The following is a 15904-nucleotide window of genomic DNA, read 5'->3' as shown; positions in this document are numbered from 1 at the left end:
TAAAACAGCCCAAGTGCTCATGCTGTATTTTCTTCCTGGTAATATTACAACTGTACAAGACCTCAGAGTTCCCTAATACACACTCTTCTAAGAAATAGGAGTGGCAGGCAGACTTACCTTGGATTGTTTCTTCACCATAGTAATGATCTCGACGTGTCCTGTGAAGTCTGAGCAACAGATCTCTTGTCAGCGTTATGCAGGGGTGTAAATAAGATGACAAGAAAGAGAGGCTTATTAAAGGAGGAAAAATCAGTAAAAATCAGAAAAATCAGTAACGCCTAAGGAAATTTCTGCCTTTTTCTTCTCTGCAGGACATTTTCCAACTCTTAGAAAATTCAGACGCGTATCGATCCAGTCTGTGTATGGAATCTCCACATAGACTTGAGGTTGAGATCAGCTTACCTGCTGGGGAACACGGTGATACTGTTTACTCTGTTAGGAACTCAGTCATCCCACATACGAATTACAGCTAATTAAGCATATTCTAGACTTGTTCTGTGGATGATCTGAAGTGCTCTACGTGAAGCGGTTATAAAATGAATGGTTTATATAGCACCTGCTGAGGATATGCGTTTGGCTTTCTTACCCCCTGCTCTGTTTCACAGTCGTTGGTTTATGTCTGACCACCAACCTTCACAAACACCTTCTGGCATTTGAATCCAGGCATTTCAATATGGGAGGTTGGTGTGAACGGTAGCATTGGAATGACTGTGGCTAATGTGTACATCAATATGTACTTACACATGTATAAATACTCGATTATTTAAAATTTTGGAAAATAGTCAAGAGATTAAATTTATGCAAGACTTGACAAAGGTATTTATGATATTTAAATACACTGACATTCTCATTTTCTGAAGAAATACCTATTAATTATCATTTCTCAATATATTTTATCACCTAAATATCTTTTTTGAGAGTATTTTACATCACTCAGCTATACTGAAAACACCTTGGGAAATGCTGGGTGGCAGACTCCAAAGAATGACTTTAACAGTAATTGTGATAAAGTGAGAAAGAGCCTGTGTCATGAATTATTGTTTAGACTTCAATATAACTAACACTATTTCTCTTTTTCTTTAGCAATTGGTCATCAATTCATTCAAATGAGTTGGTGATGTTAGGCATCTGTAGTGATGACTTGAGCTGCTATCACGACTCAAAGCTGAGGGGAGTAGTTTAACAATTGCAGAGCTACTGTGCAAGTCTTGGTGTCACTTGTGGGTTCTCATTGGGAACCAATCCCGTGTCTTGGAACCCTCATCACAATTGGTTTTCCCTATTAGTGATTCACAAAGATGTGGTAGTTATCTGAACCGGTCCATTCACTTTGAGATTATTTTTTATTGCTCCTTTAATTGAGTCAGCACACACTTCTCCGGGTCCTTCCTGGATTTGTAAGTCAGCTGGGAATGACATCATATGTATATTGACCCACTGCCAGAGTCGATTTCCATCTGCATCTTACAATGTGGTCATAGGAATTAAAAAGTACACAGCTAGTTATGCTAGGATAGGCTGCGCTACACTTAACAACTCAGAAATCAGGTTTTCCACCCTCTCTATTCATGAGTTCTGCATTTGCAGACTTGCCCACTGAGAAAAATAGATCTATAAACTAAAACCAATATGGCACTTTAGTGATCACCTGAGTCAACATTCTTAGAAGAGAAAAATAGAGTTGGATCTCTCTCTGTGTGCTTGTTTACAGCCTAAGTCAAGTATGTCTATGCTCTACTTACAGTTCCAGGTCTCAGATAGTCAGACATACCACCAGGACTGTCCAATTAGTGCCATGCCATGATTACTTATTTTATTTTGGTCATTTCCTTTTGCAAAATAGTCTCCAGGCAGGATACTGGAGGCCTATCCAGTCTTTCTAAATGGAAGATGATGTGTCATCTTGAGTAAATGTCTGCTTTGGTTAAGTTTGCTCAGGCACTCATTATGGTGCCGTTGTTTCAGAGCTCACAGTTTGTGAACCAATCATATAAAATTACCGCAAAAATGCCAAGAGACTATATATTAAATGCAGAGAACTGGAGTCACAATTGTAGCATGATGGATTAAGAGAACATCTCCCTATGGGCACTAGTTCCTATTCCCAAAGCTGCACTTCCAATCCAACTCCAAGCTATCATGCCTGGGAAAGTAGAGGAATATGGCCCAGGCCGTGGGTTCCTGTACCCACAGGGAAGAACTGGATGAAGCTCCTGACTCCTGGCTTTAGTCTGATGTAGCCATGGCAATTGGTAACATTTGGCGAGTAAGCCTGTGGCTGCAAGACCTCTCTCTTTTTCTGTGTGTGTGTCTCTCTCTCTGTAACTTCAAAAAGTAGAATACAGATGCTTCAGCAGACATCCTTTGGATGTTCACTAAGCTTGTAGCTTTGATTTCTACAGAAGTGACTTATTCTGTCATTCAGTGTGAATCCATCCATTATATTGTTACATGATTTATAGGGCTAGGTAAATGGATATAAACTGCTTAGATTGGAACATAACAAGCAATAATCCCTGACAATATTTTCTGTAATCACTGCTTAGTTTGACTAGATAGAGAGGGAAAAGGATCATCAAAGAGGAACTGTAACCAGTCTGAGGTGACAGAGTTAGTAAGTGGATGGGCCAAGATTCAGAGTTACATGTGACAAGCTGCTGGTCACTACCACATTAAAAAGAAGGAAATATACAAACAAAAACAAAACCAGCTGCTTTTCTGCTCCTGGTAGCTAAATTAGGATTTGAAATGATGTCAACAGTAAAATGCTGAGGTTCACTAAACACACATCCAATTTAAACATTAGCACCTTTAGCCGCCTATTACTTCAATAGAAAGTGATTATTAAACTCATAATTGTTGAGACAGACCTTCTATTTGTAATCTAAAAACATCTATAATACCCAAAGTTCTAGAAGCAGCTGGTTGCCTTCTGGGAACGGACAACTCTTCAGCCTCATTAAAAATTCAGTTATTGTAAGCAAGTATTAACCTACAAAAAGAGCGACCAAGGAATGTAGACCGTCTGGGTTGTGCTTGGTCCTCGCCTTGGTCAGCCTCCCCACTTCTGGTTTTCAGTAAAAAAGTGATCCTGGAAACAAGGAGATAATAAGATTTACCTATGAATCTTATCACAACTTAACCTTTATTGGACAACTAAGTGCTGTTTTTGTACTGTAACATTTACTCAATATGACAGTCCATTAGGGATAGTACTTTTTTTTTAAGTATTCCAACTTTTATGAGAAGTGATTCATAGGATGTGGCCTCTCTTCACTGTCCCCTAGTCACTGCCTCTAAGAACCAAGCTGTCTGACTTCATAGTATATCAAACCGCTGAGGCCCAAAACCAAGGAGTGGTTTATCAGTTAATTAATCATTAATCAGCAATTTCTTTTTGAGCATTAAATTCATGGCAGATGCTAATCCAGGTGATGTTCATAAAACATTGAAACAGTCTTAGCTCTCAGAGAATTCGTCTAGTCCCAGTTCTGAAGAAAGGGGGACAGATGCTGAACCACTGTATGAAAGAGAAAAAAATCAGTACTGACATAGGTTTTTAAGACAAATTTGATATTACTTCATAGTTTCGATGCCAAGTGACCTTGGTTCAGGTACCCAAAAACAGGTGACACTGAGACTGCAGGGACTGAAGGACAAGAAGGAACTAGTAGAAGTCAGAGAAGATATTCAGAGAGAGAGGAGTGAGCTAGCACGTGGACATCAACTGCAGATAAAAGGCTGTGTCCAGATCAGAACCCTGGGGCGCGTGATGGGAAGCTGCTCCCCATGGGAGAGGGGCGGACTGAGCCTCCTATTCTGACACTACAGATTTCAATCACACATGCGGAGGCTGCGAACTGTGTAATACAAAATTTGACAAGTGCATGCTCCATTACTTCAAACCACCTGATGAATCCACAGAAGGCAATATGTAAGACCAGGGCCTTGGAAACAGGTGTATTTACCACTGAGCAGAGTGAGGGTCCAGAAAGGAGCAGACACACACCTTTCCAACTAGCTCTTGACAACAACACAAAGAATACACTGTGGGAAACGGTATTGGGAAAACTGAGTTTCCACATTCAAAATGAAGACACAGCATGCTTTTCTAGGTTACTGCAGAAATTAACTCAGAATACATTAGCCGTAACTCACCCTGAAACCAGGAAGGTGTTACAGAAAATAAGAAAGAAAGAAATAGGTGGATTGCAAATGGATTATATTTTCCTCATCAGAGTTATAAAATCACATTTATCCTATCTTAGTGTCATGTGCCTATGTGTGCACATAGGGAGTGAAGGCAGCCAACCTTGGCAATTCAATTTCTAGAGCATGAAGAACCACTTTCGGATTTCATCAACGGAACTGCTCTTTACTCAAAACACTAAAGTTGGATTCCATAACCAGGTGGGATACTGGGCAACTTCTGTTAAAGTAATTGATCAAGCATTTTATGTTGAGCAAGATGCAAATGGGCATTTCGTGGTCATTTCTAGGCTTTAACAGAGATCAGCAATTTCAGATAACCAATGGAGCATTTATTCATCTTGGTGTAGGACTACACCACTTTGCCCATCTTCCCTGCCTTCAGATAGGTATTCATGACCAAATTTTAGCTTTCAGTTGAGTTGGTTATTACAGAGACCACACTTGGGGTGACCTCAGAAGCCACGAGAAGAAATCCCCAATAGCTGTGTTCCAGCACGGCTGCAGACCTGCTCCCACACAGGTACCTTGGTTTGAACAAAAATGGTGTTCTATTGTTTGGGCCCTGTACACATTTTTTTTTGGTGTGGGTATTATTTATGAAATGCCAACGTAGCAAAAAAAAATAGTGATGAAGACTAAGAATGTCTCTTCCTTGAACAGTTTCTGAACAATAGAAATTGAGTGCAGAGCTGTCCGGGCTGTGGGTGCAACAGTGTTCTTCATATTTCGTTCCAGAAGAACATAATCAGGTCACAGCATCTATGGAGGGTGTGAAAAGCTATCAGCGCCGTAAGTACTGGCGTAGAGTGTAAAACCGGCACCATGTAGGGGCATCAGTTCAGGTACTGACTTCTCCACTTCTGATCCAGTTCCCTGCTAATGGTCTGGGAAAAAAAGAGGAATATGGCCTGAATGTCTGGGCTCCCACTATGCATGTGGGAGTCCTGGAAGGAGTTTTTCTGCTTTGTGAGTTAAGCCTGGTCCAATCCCAGTCTCTTTCTCTCTCTCTCTCTCTCTCTCTTCCTCTTTCTCTATGCCTCTTATAACTTTGCCTTCCAAAATACATAATACATCTTTTTTTTTTAAGAAAAGAAATCAATTACAGATGAAGAACCACAATAGCAAGAGAAAAACCCTATGGGAAAGATCAAGGTGCGATTCCGTAGGAAGGAAGGCATCAGAAATGTACCTTTCATAGCTGAAAATTGGTGCCTGGCTTGAAGTGAAAGAAAGGCTTGATCGTTTTAAGGAGTGACTTGACAATCAATACATCCAGCAGACAGAGGTAAATTTATGGAACCCTGATCAGGGTCACAGGAGAAGTGTTAAGAATGAGTGACTGACGAAGAAATAAACGGATCCATGCATGTCCTGGGGATCAAACCTGAGAAGAATGCCACTCTAATACCCATTCACAAAACTGTCTTCCTATAAAGTGCCAACAACTGGGCAGAGGTGCCTGACGATTATGGACAAAGGAAGATAAAACAGGAAAAAGTAATCTACAATATAATAATACACAGTGAATACAACCAAAGCTAAAGCAATTTGGAGATGGATTAATCTTGCTGAGATTCAATCAAATTTCACAAAAATGCTGTCAGAATTATGAAAGTGAGAATGGATGTCTTTTCTTTTCTTTTTTTTTTTTAATTTTTTTTTCTTTTTATTGTATTGTTGTTGACAATCTTTACATAATTAATTACAGTTAAAGGAAAAAGAAGGAAAAAAAAAGGTTTAGGGGGATAGGAAAGTGGGTAATGCTATTATGTCCGTATTGTTTCCATCATGTATCTGAGGTAAAGGGGGATATTGAGGGAGAAGCCCCACCCAGTTTCCCTCCCACCCTAAGTCCCGGATGTGGGGCATGCTCTGAGATATGTGCTCGAGTGGTGTTAATAGTTCTGCAGTTATGAATCGCTGCCAGTTTCGCTCGATGAGGTCGTCCACCGATTGATATGGTCCATCATAAAGTCTCCGTTTGCCCCATATTTCACTGCCAACATATAGCTGAGATGAATGATTGTCCTGTTCTGTCTTCTGTCTTTTCTTGGTTAGGGTTCTGAGTCCAGCAGTTCGATTGGGGAGATCTCCAAAGATACTTTGAGGTATTCCCAGACTAGATTCTTATATGTTCTAGCAAGCACAGGGCCCGGCACAGTCCATCACCCCGATCAGCTGGTGGTTGCAATTGCTGGGTTGGTTCTGTTTTCAGTCCCGAGTTGCACTGGAACCAATGGGTGTTGCAGTCCAGTCTGGTTCGGCCCTTACATCAACCAGTGGGAGCTGCAGCCTAGTAGGGGCGACCCACAATAACCCCCACCAAGCCCGCCCCCTACCCTGGTTTGCCAGTATGTGTAGCAGAAGACCAGTCTGTCTAGGACAGGAGGTGAACTGAGTAGGGTTGACTCAAGAACCCCCTGGCAAGCGCAAAATCTGGATGTCTTTTCATTAAGTAAGCTACGCCTGTGCTCCTGCTGCCACTCTGCGTGTCCCATGCGGAGGGCACTGAGTCTTGGAAGCTGACAGTGAGAGCAGGGGTGGGCTCACTGCTGTGTGCTCACTGCCTCATCCTCGCTCAACTTCCAAGCTCATGAGCATGCCTCAGCCTACTTCACTTAGGAGTGTCTCCTTAGATGGAACTGGCTATCAAGTGCTTTGCCATTGTGGAGCTCTGTGTAGTGCTGCTTCTGCTTCCTGGATGCTCTAAACAACAGTAACACTGGAGTCACTTCTGCCAGAAGTCGCTTAGCTAGTGCACCTTGCAGCACATACACTAAAACTGAAATGAAATGGAAGATTAGCATGGCCCCTGCACAAGGATGAAACACAAATTTGTGAAATATTCCATATTGTTTTTGCAAAAACTAAGTAATAAAAAAGTTCACAAAGAGAAGTGATTTTGGTGGGAAGCATGTTTAAATCAATGCATAGTGCTTTCATAATTAACATTTTCTGGCCTGCCACAGTAGCCTAGTGACTAAAGTCCTCACCTTGCAAGTGCCAGGATCCCATATGGGTGCCTGTTATAATCCTGGCCACCCTGCTTCTCATCCAGCTCTCTGCTTATAGCCTGGGAAAGCAGTTGAGAATGGCACAAAGCCTTGGAATGCTGCACCTGCATGGGAGAGCTGAAAGACGTTCCTGGCTCTTGACTTCATAATGGCTCAGCTCCAGCCATTGCGGCCACTTGGGCAGTGAATCAACAGACAGAAGATCTTTCTCTCTATCTCTTCTCTCTGTACATCCAACTTTTCAATAAAAATGAATAAACCTTTTAAAAATTTTTTAAAAATTAAAAACAAACATTTTCCATGAATTTTCACAAAAGAAAGGCACCTGTTAGGATACCCATTTCCCACATTAGAGTGCTATGGTTTGGTTCTCAGATATGAGACCCTTCAGAACCGCTGCCAGGCTGGATCCCAGGCTTGGCTCTCCTGTGCACTGGTGGAAACAGTGGCCTGATTTGGCCCACCCCCAGCCTGGCTCTCTTGCTCACCAGCAAGTGCAGCATCTTGGCCTGAGGAAACCCCTAGCAACCATTCTACACACATAAACTACTGCCTCAGTGGTTTCCACTCTGTCCTGTCTCCATCCTGCTACCTCGCACCCACAGTGAAGAGCAGGTATCCACAATATGATCACACACCATGATATTTTTTTGTCCACGCTGATGAGCTTTTATTCTGATGATATTAAAACAACTTCATGGTATTTATATTGATGAACTTTAAGAAGAATGACTGGCTTTGGACTCCCTGTTGCTTCTGCTGGTCCTGCCTTGGTGGAGGAAGGAGTTCCACTAGACTGTGTGGCTCTGACTGCGAGGAAGAAGATGCAGTGTGGCCAGGCCTCTGTCCATCTCCACTGGGCCATTGTGCTTTTTCCAGATCAATCGCCAAACTTAGCATATCTTTGTATGAAAGGGGAATTGTCTTTGCATGTATTTTGTGGATATTATTTTCCAAATTAAATTCAATATTTCCACAAAATGATTATCTGAAGGGTAAATGTCAGACTGCTTTTCAGAGACAAATAATTCCAATTTAGCATGGGAATGAGTACAGCAGTGGCGCGCATCATCTTAATCATACAGTGAAATTAAACTTGTATGGACATTGGCTACTTGATGAATAAATTTACTTTTGATTCAAATGATCTCACTGGAATCCAAGTCTGTCTACAAGTTGATAAGATAGATCCTACATTTCTTTGTCATCTTAAAAGTAGTTTAGTGCCAGGCAAGGTATATAGGATGGTCATTATTTATTTGTACTGTTATATACTACTTTTGGCATTTTGTATTATATGCAGAAAAGGAGAACCCAACTTCAGAAAATGAAGGCAACATGGTTAGGTCCTAGCAAATATTTTTTGGCAAATTACTGTGCAAGTAAGACATTTTTCTTAGTTTTCTCAGAATTACTCCTTCATGTCATGACACAGAGAAATAACTTACCAAAAGTTTTAGAAAACCAGCATTTTCCTGGGTTATCATTCTTTGTTTGATTCTAAAGCAAATTGCAGCGTTTTTCTTGCTTTGTATGTGTTTGTGTTAGTTATTTGAAGATGTTTTCATTTTACTTGGAAATCAGAGTTACAGAGAGACAGACCTAACCCCCCCCCCCACCACATACACAGGAGAGAGAGAGAGGGAGAGAGAGAGGAGAGAGAGAGATTGTCCATTGGATTATATTAGTATAGTGAGACTCTCAAAAATCCTTCAACAAAGTTTATCTTTTTGTTCCAATCTTCATTCTCTAAACATTTTTATTATTAAATATATATTTTTTTGCTTTCAGTGTATTTGGAAAAAGTATGACTTTGAGTAATTGGAAAGAAAAACAGAACAGACAAGAAAGCAAGCAAAAACACTTGGTCAAGAATAGCCAATCCTGCTTTCTGTCTTCTATTGACAAAGCTGCTTTAATATTTTCTTAACCAGAGTCAACTATGAGTAGGCTCCCTCCCCACTCAAGGCATTATTCTTCATTTTGATAAAAAAAATTATCTTTAGAAAGTTGTAATTGGAACTGCCTTCAGACCAGAGATGGACTCCCCAAGCAACCGTTGAATTTATCTGGACAATAAGATGCTGGACTCTATGCTTGGTATACACTTGCAATGAAAGAAACTTGACTGAATTTGAAATGTAATACAGCAACAAGGTGGAGGAATCCACCAAGGGGGGGTGCACCGGGAGGGGTTGGGGGAATCTCAGAGCCTATGAAACTGTGTCACATGATGCAATGCAATTAATAAAAGACAATAAATATATATAAAAAAGAAAATTGTAATTGAAAATTATTGTCCTGCCCTTTTTGACATATAGATCAAGCTTTTTAAAAGGCTTTTGCCAGTTTTACAACCAAGGAATTATTTCCTCAAAAGCCTGGAGCTATTCCTCTGAAATTATATTATCAACGATGATGGTCTCCCTTCCCCTTAAATTCTGTTGAAGAGTAGGGCACACTTAATCTTTGTGGGCTCCAGATTTAAGAATTTGTTTTATATTAGTTATAGATATTCCTCAATTACTTTTCCCACCCACCTTGATCTTAAGTCCTGCTGAGTAATCATGAAGGAACATATTGGAGTAATCAGGCAGGTTATGGGTGGTTGGTATTCTTAAAGCTGAAGATCAAAGCAGACAGGAAATATGTGAGAATTCTACCGGTAGAATAATAATAGAAGCATTGGTATTTACTCTGCTTTGTGGTATCACTGATTTGACTTTTCCTCACTCCTTTTTGTCATCAAAGAATGGCTGCATGAAGAATTGAATTCCAAGCTGAGTCTGGATTTTATGGCCAATGCAAAAAGGTTAGTATGGTTCCACTATTACTCCCTTAAATTTTGCTCAAGTTCTATGAAATTAAGAAAAAAAAATGATGTTAGTCATTATTGCTTTCTTTTCCATGCAAGACTACAGTGTGTTTTTCTACGTTGATAAATATATAGTAGATGGAAAGATAATACATAGGTAGAAGAGAAAGAAAAGAAGAGAGAGAAATAATAGATTTGGTGGGTTTGGGTGCCACAGAGAAGAAACGGCTCTAGATTTCTTTAGAGAGTTGTAAGGACTGTATCCTACGATGGATTTTTGGGGTTTGAATCTATTCTCTACTCTAGTCTCCTGCTCATAAGCACCCAGTGAAATAGAATGTGATGATTAAGCAGCTGGTTCTTGCCCCATGAGAGTTCCTGATGGATTCAAAGCTCCAGACTGTGGCTTGGTTAGGCAGGGCTGTTGCACACATGTGGGGACAAAAGCTGGGAGATCTGTGTTTGTGTCTCTCTCAGTGTGTGTCTCTGTCTGCCTTTCATACATACACACACTCACAACTCATACATACGCACACAAAATTTTCGTGAAAATGATGAACCCCAGCAGTGTGTATGTGTGCGCATTTGTACTCTTTTGTTTGTTTTCTCTGTGTGTGTCTCTTTCTCCTCCTTACATACCTTTATTATTTCTTTCTTCTCTATATCTTTAGCCCCCGCTACCCACCTCTGACAAGTTTCAATCACTGTATTAGATACTTTCAATACAGCAATGAAAAAAACTGACTCCAAAGCTGCACACTTTGTATCGTAAGAAGTGGTTAACTTTTCCACACATCTATACCCAGATATGTCAACATATACATTTAATATACATCAATGGTGGTAATATAGTGGTGATGCTCTCTGACTCCTTCGTATCCTATATCTGACACATATGAAACACTTATTTCTCATTATTTCTGTGCTTGTCCAAATTTTTTCACTGCAGCATGCATTTATGGGCACATTGTCCAAGGCATTGAACTGGACTATTTTTTTTTTCTGATCACCCTTGTTGGTTTTATGCTGCTTGAAATCTAGTTCAATAATTTCCTAAAATGTTAAGCCTTAAGATACTCCTTCATACCCTGAATGAAAAGGGATCTGTGAATCATTAGTTCAAGGACAGTTGGTTTGGTAGAATAGCTATGCAGAACAGAGTGCTTCAAGAGGACAGAGAATGAGGTCCATGAACAAAGCTTAGTGCTAGATGTGGAGAAGGCTTTTAGTGAGAGTTTACAACTGCCTAACTAGGAGAAAGACAAAAAATCAGGAAAGGATTCTCAAAGGCATTCAGCATCACATATGCAGAGCCGAAAAACTTCTATTGAATCAGAACGTAAGACAAGAAAGATGGTGAGTGATACGCAGCGAAGGAAAGTGCAGATGATGCGTGAGGTAGCCCACTTGTTAGATACACTGGGAACAATGGGGATGTTTAAGGGTGGCATGCAAATCAGTTTTCTAGTCTTATACAGCAAGGACATTGAAGGATGTGAGAACAGACCATAGTTAGGTGTGCTGCTTCTGGCAGGAGCCCAACACTCGTGAGATAACCTGAGCCAGAAGTGCCCATTTGTAACATTAAAAGAATTCTAAAGGCAACCCTTTTCTTGCATGAACACCAGGTTCACTGTGGTTCCTACCCACCCCTCTTACAATGTATAGTCAGGCTGTGTGAGTTTACTGAAGGAGTGAGGTTTGTGTGGCAGACACACACTCAAACATATTTGAATGGTACCGGTAACTTAATCTTCTTGCCCAAACACAAAGTAATTCAAGACTAGAAATTGTTTTCTCCAACCTTTCATTGTGTTAGGTTGCCATGTGATTAAACATGTATTTCTAAAATGACAAGCCTCTTCCCAGGTGAAAACAAACTAAGAATAAAGATTAAGGAAAGCAGTTTTCTGAAAATTAAGTCCTGAAGGATCAAATTGTCCTTTTCTCATGCAAATAGCGCCCTGTCTGTGCAGCAGAGCATTGCTCCATAAATCATTCTGCACTCTTGAGCAGACTTGATGCAGTTCCCAACGTGACGCCACAGGCGTGGTTAATTGAGCACTCAGGAAGTAGTGCAGCCGGGCAGGTGGAGGGCACCCTTCAACAATGAACTTCTCTCAGAGTGTGGATGCTGTGCTGTCACAGAGATTTGCTTTGTTATTAAATAGAAATTGCTTCCATTGGATTCTAAACTACTTAGGGCAGGGATTAAGGATGGCATAATAATAATTAGTGTGAAGTAATTGGGAGAGAATTGCATGGTGGTAGAGTAATGTAAGCCTTGGCCTGCATTGTCAGCATCCCCATTAGGGAACTCATTGGAGTTCTGACGGCTCAACTTCCAAGGCACCTCATCTAGGAAAACAGAGGGCGACCCAAGTCCTCGAGCCACTGTTTCTGCACCCAGTGGAAAGCCTCAGAAGAATCTGCCTGCTGCAGCTGTTGTGGCCATTTGAGGAATGAGCCAGTCAATAGAAGATCTTTCTTTTTGTTTCTCCTTTCTCTAACTTGCCTTTCCAATAACAATAAATAAATGTTAAAAAATAATTGATAGTTATTGATTGATGGCATACCATGTCAGATAATTTTGAATTTTAGTTTCTTATTCGTAATGTTCACAGCACCAATTGGCTGCTAATAGAATTATCTACCTGATACCAAATAATATATTGAAGCTTGAAGAATTGTATGTCTTACTTTCAGTTCCAAGAGTGTTAAAAAAAAAAAGTAAGGTTTGAGTTTAGGTAGGTTAACAATAAAACAGTTCATTATACAAAGTAATTTCCTTTTTTTTTAGTAGGTAAAGCCACATGGTGCTGGTTCATGCCCTGGCCACTCCACTTCTGACCCAGCTCCCCACTAATGCACCTGGGAAAGCAGCAGAAGATGGCCCAAGTGCCTGGGCCCCTGCACCCATGTGGGAGACCTGGAAAAAGCTGAAGTCTCCTGGCTTTGGTCTGGCCCAGCCCTGACCTGAGCAGCCATTTGGGGAAGGAACAAGTGGATGAAAAATCTTTCTAAACCTCTATAAAAAGCTGAATTCTTTGTTCAGAATCAAACATCATGTTTAGCGCCAATAGTAACCTTTATCACCTCCACAAATGGTCAAGCTGCTTAATTAATGTTTCCATTTGACAAACTGGGCTCAGAGAAGTGCCTAGATATCATACCTGGAGATCTGAAATTCATTTCCAAATACTGTGAGTGATGTCATTCCACCACATCAGGTGGGATGTGCTAAGCACAACGACGGAATTCTCCCTTTAGTCCTCTCAGACTTTATCGCGATTTCACAAACCCTTCAGAGTTCACCTACTTCTGAATCTGTTTGATCCCTCCTATCATAAATCTAAGAAACTAATTAGTATTTGTTGAGTATATTATATACTAAGGATGACAGTTATCATAATTTTTTTATCTTGACTTGCCCCAAATGCAAGGAACTTTATCAAGCATTTGTGATTCAATGATCATGAATTATAACATGTAAGTATAACATAATAACTTTGCTTCAGGATGACTGGACTGAACTACTGACAATACTCGGGCAATGGAGACCACATGCGAGGATGCAGTTTAACACAGAGATCCACACTGGGCTAAGTTGTTCTATTTATTTTCCTGCGTAATCTTCACAGCAACTGTGAAAGCTATTATTATCTCCACCTGAAGAATTAATTTAGTGAGGCTTCATTGATTTCAGCATTGAATCAATATCTTAAATCCAAGTGAAAGCAAAATCAAAACTTTATATTTGAAACTGTTTTAATTATCACGAAGTATTGTCACTTCATTCAGGACAGTAATTTGATATTACCTGTTCAGTTCTCAACCATCCAAAGGAATAACTCTCCTTTGCTTCAAAGATGTTTCTGTATCTACATGCAACTGTTCTATTTTCTCTTTATTTATCTGTCTGTCATCATCATCATCATTACCTATCTGTTTCCGTAGACCGCATAGAGACAGCATTGATTCAGCATCCTCAAAAAATCACGATGAATTATTTCCACTTGAAATGTTAATTACGATCCTTCAGTCATTAACTACCTGTCTTATAAATAAAAGAAAACTAGAGTTTGATGGGAGCTAGTTTGGGAACTGAAAATCTCCATTTTCTGGTTATTTTACATTGAGCAAATCAAGTTTTGTGTATTAACATTGCTTCCTCATTTTAAAGAGAAATGAGGAGAAAATACTCACTATGTGCAGTAGATTTGCAGTGCCTGACATATAGGGCATATCCAGTAATAATTTTCTTCTTATTTTAAAATACAAATCTTTTTTTTAAGAAATTCTAATGAGCAAAACATACATTTTACTCGACTACATTCAACTTGAAATTTGTTTTAAGCGCAAAAATTAATAGATGTACAAATGAGTAAAAACAATTTTGAAGATACCAAGCATATTTTATTTAACGTGTGGATATCAGGCATCCTCTGCATTACCTGAACTCTAGTAACAAATGTGTGTCTCGTAGCAACTGCTAGCCTAGTCCACTTTGCTGGACAGAAAGCATGGTGCTGGTGACCAAAACCTATAGTGCATACAGATGGTAACAGAAGATGTTTCAGTATCCAGAGTACTGAATATTAACAAAAACATGTAGTTTAAAGAAAGTTTTAAGTGAAACTTGAGAAACATTTATGATCTGATCTCTGCCAGCATCTTGCTTTGTGGCCTTAGAACTTGTTGAAAATGCCATTATTTGAGAGACAGATAAAGACAGATAAAGGGGAGTGTGTGGTTCCTGCCGGGGGGCTCACTCCCCAAATGTGCGCATTCCTCAATGCTGAGAGGAAAGAAACCAAAAACTTGGAGCTCTAAACTCTATTTTCATGGACCACGTGGGTGTCAGGGCCCGAGGACTCGGGCCATCTTCGCCTGCTCTCCAAGGAATCTTGGTTAGAAGCAGCATTGGAAGCAGAGCCACTGGGATGCCAACTCACACCCAAGCAGCGGTATAGCTGCTTAACCTGCCATACCACATGTCGGTCCAAAATGCAACTTAAAATGCGTGTGCACTTGGCTTCTTCAAAAGGCTTAGAAAAAAAGAAATTCTTAGATCTTAAGAAAGCTGCTAGTGTCACCAGGCTATGTTTTAATAAAGTGCTATCAATGTGATGTTTAACACCTTAGCAACTTACCAGCTAAGAATAAACTGGGAATGACAAATGCAAAACTGTGAGAGACCTACAGAAGAGAGTGAAATATACAAGTCTGTTTTTATTGCTGTGTCTCTAATGGAGGTAATTTACACAGTGAGTCATGTACATGGGCTTGCTTGGAAGTCTATTTTGCTTTGCTCTACAAACTTGCAAATTCTATAGAATTGAAGGATAACTAAATACTTCCACCATTGTTGTTATAAATCCATAATAGACTGATCCTCTAACATCCACTGACGTTGTCAGAGTGACATGCAATGATGCTGTTCTGGAACCCTATCTCTCTTTCCTATCATTCTATTCTTTGGTGTGTTTTCCTAGACTCTGCCACCAGAAACTCCGCACTGCTGTGCTTATTGTGTCGCCCCAAATAGTTGAAACAGAGTGCTTGGCAAGGAGACTAAGAGCCAAGTTTAAGATGTGAAGAGATGGCTCCCAGGAACTCAGAGGAAAAGTTGTATCTTTCACCGAAATAGATTGGAACATCATTGTCAGACTCCCAAGGATGTTTAAGATAATGTGTCCACTGTATTCAGCCTGCAGGATAAATGACAAGGTCACTCGATTATGCTTGGCATCCTGACTATGCTCTGCCTCCATCCTGGTTGCCTCAGAGCAGCCCTGCTTAGCTGCCAGAGAGAGGTTCTGAGATGTGAGTCTGAATCGCCCCCAGGGCTGAACTCCATTCC

The 15904-nt window shown here is 40.3% G+C and overlaps 1 non-coding gene across 1 annotated transcript; it reads left to right on the top strand.

The window, feature by feature from the left end:
- Positions 1-6967: 6967 nt before the first annotated feature.
- Positions 6968-7069, top strand: LOC118757537 (U6 spliceosomal RNA). Its single transcript, XR_004995249.2, has one exon. It is a non-coding gene; the product is annotated as a U6 spliceosomal RNA (small nuclear RNA).
- Positions 7070-15904: the final 8835 nt, after the last annotated feature.

Source organism: Ochotona princeps, chromosome 9 (genome assembly GCF_030435755.1).
Source record: "Ochotona princeps isolate mOchPri1 chromosome 9, mOchPri1.hap1, whole genome shotgun sequence".
Lineage (NCBI taxonomy): Eukaryota > Metazoa > Chordata > Mammalia > Lagomorpha > Ochotonidae > Ochotona > Ochotona princeps.
The sequence above is the reverse complement of the archived record's forward strand: the minus strand, read 5'-3'. Positions and strand labels throughout refer to the sequence as shown.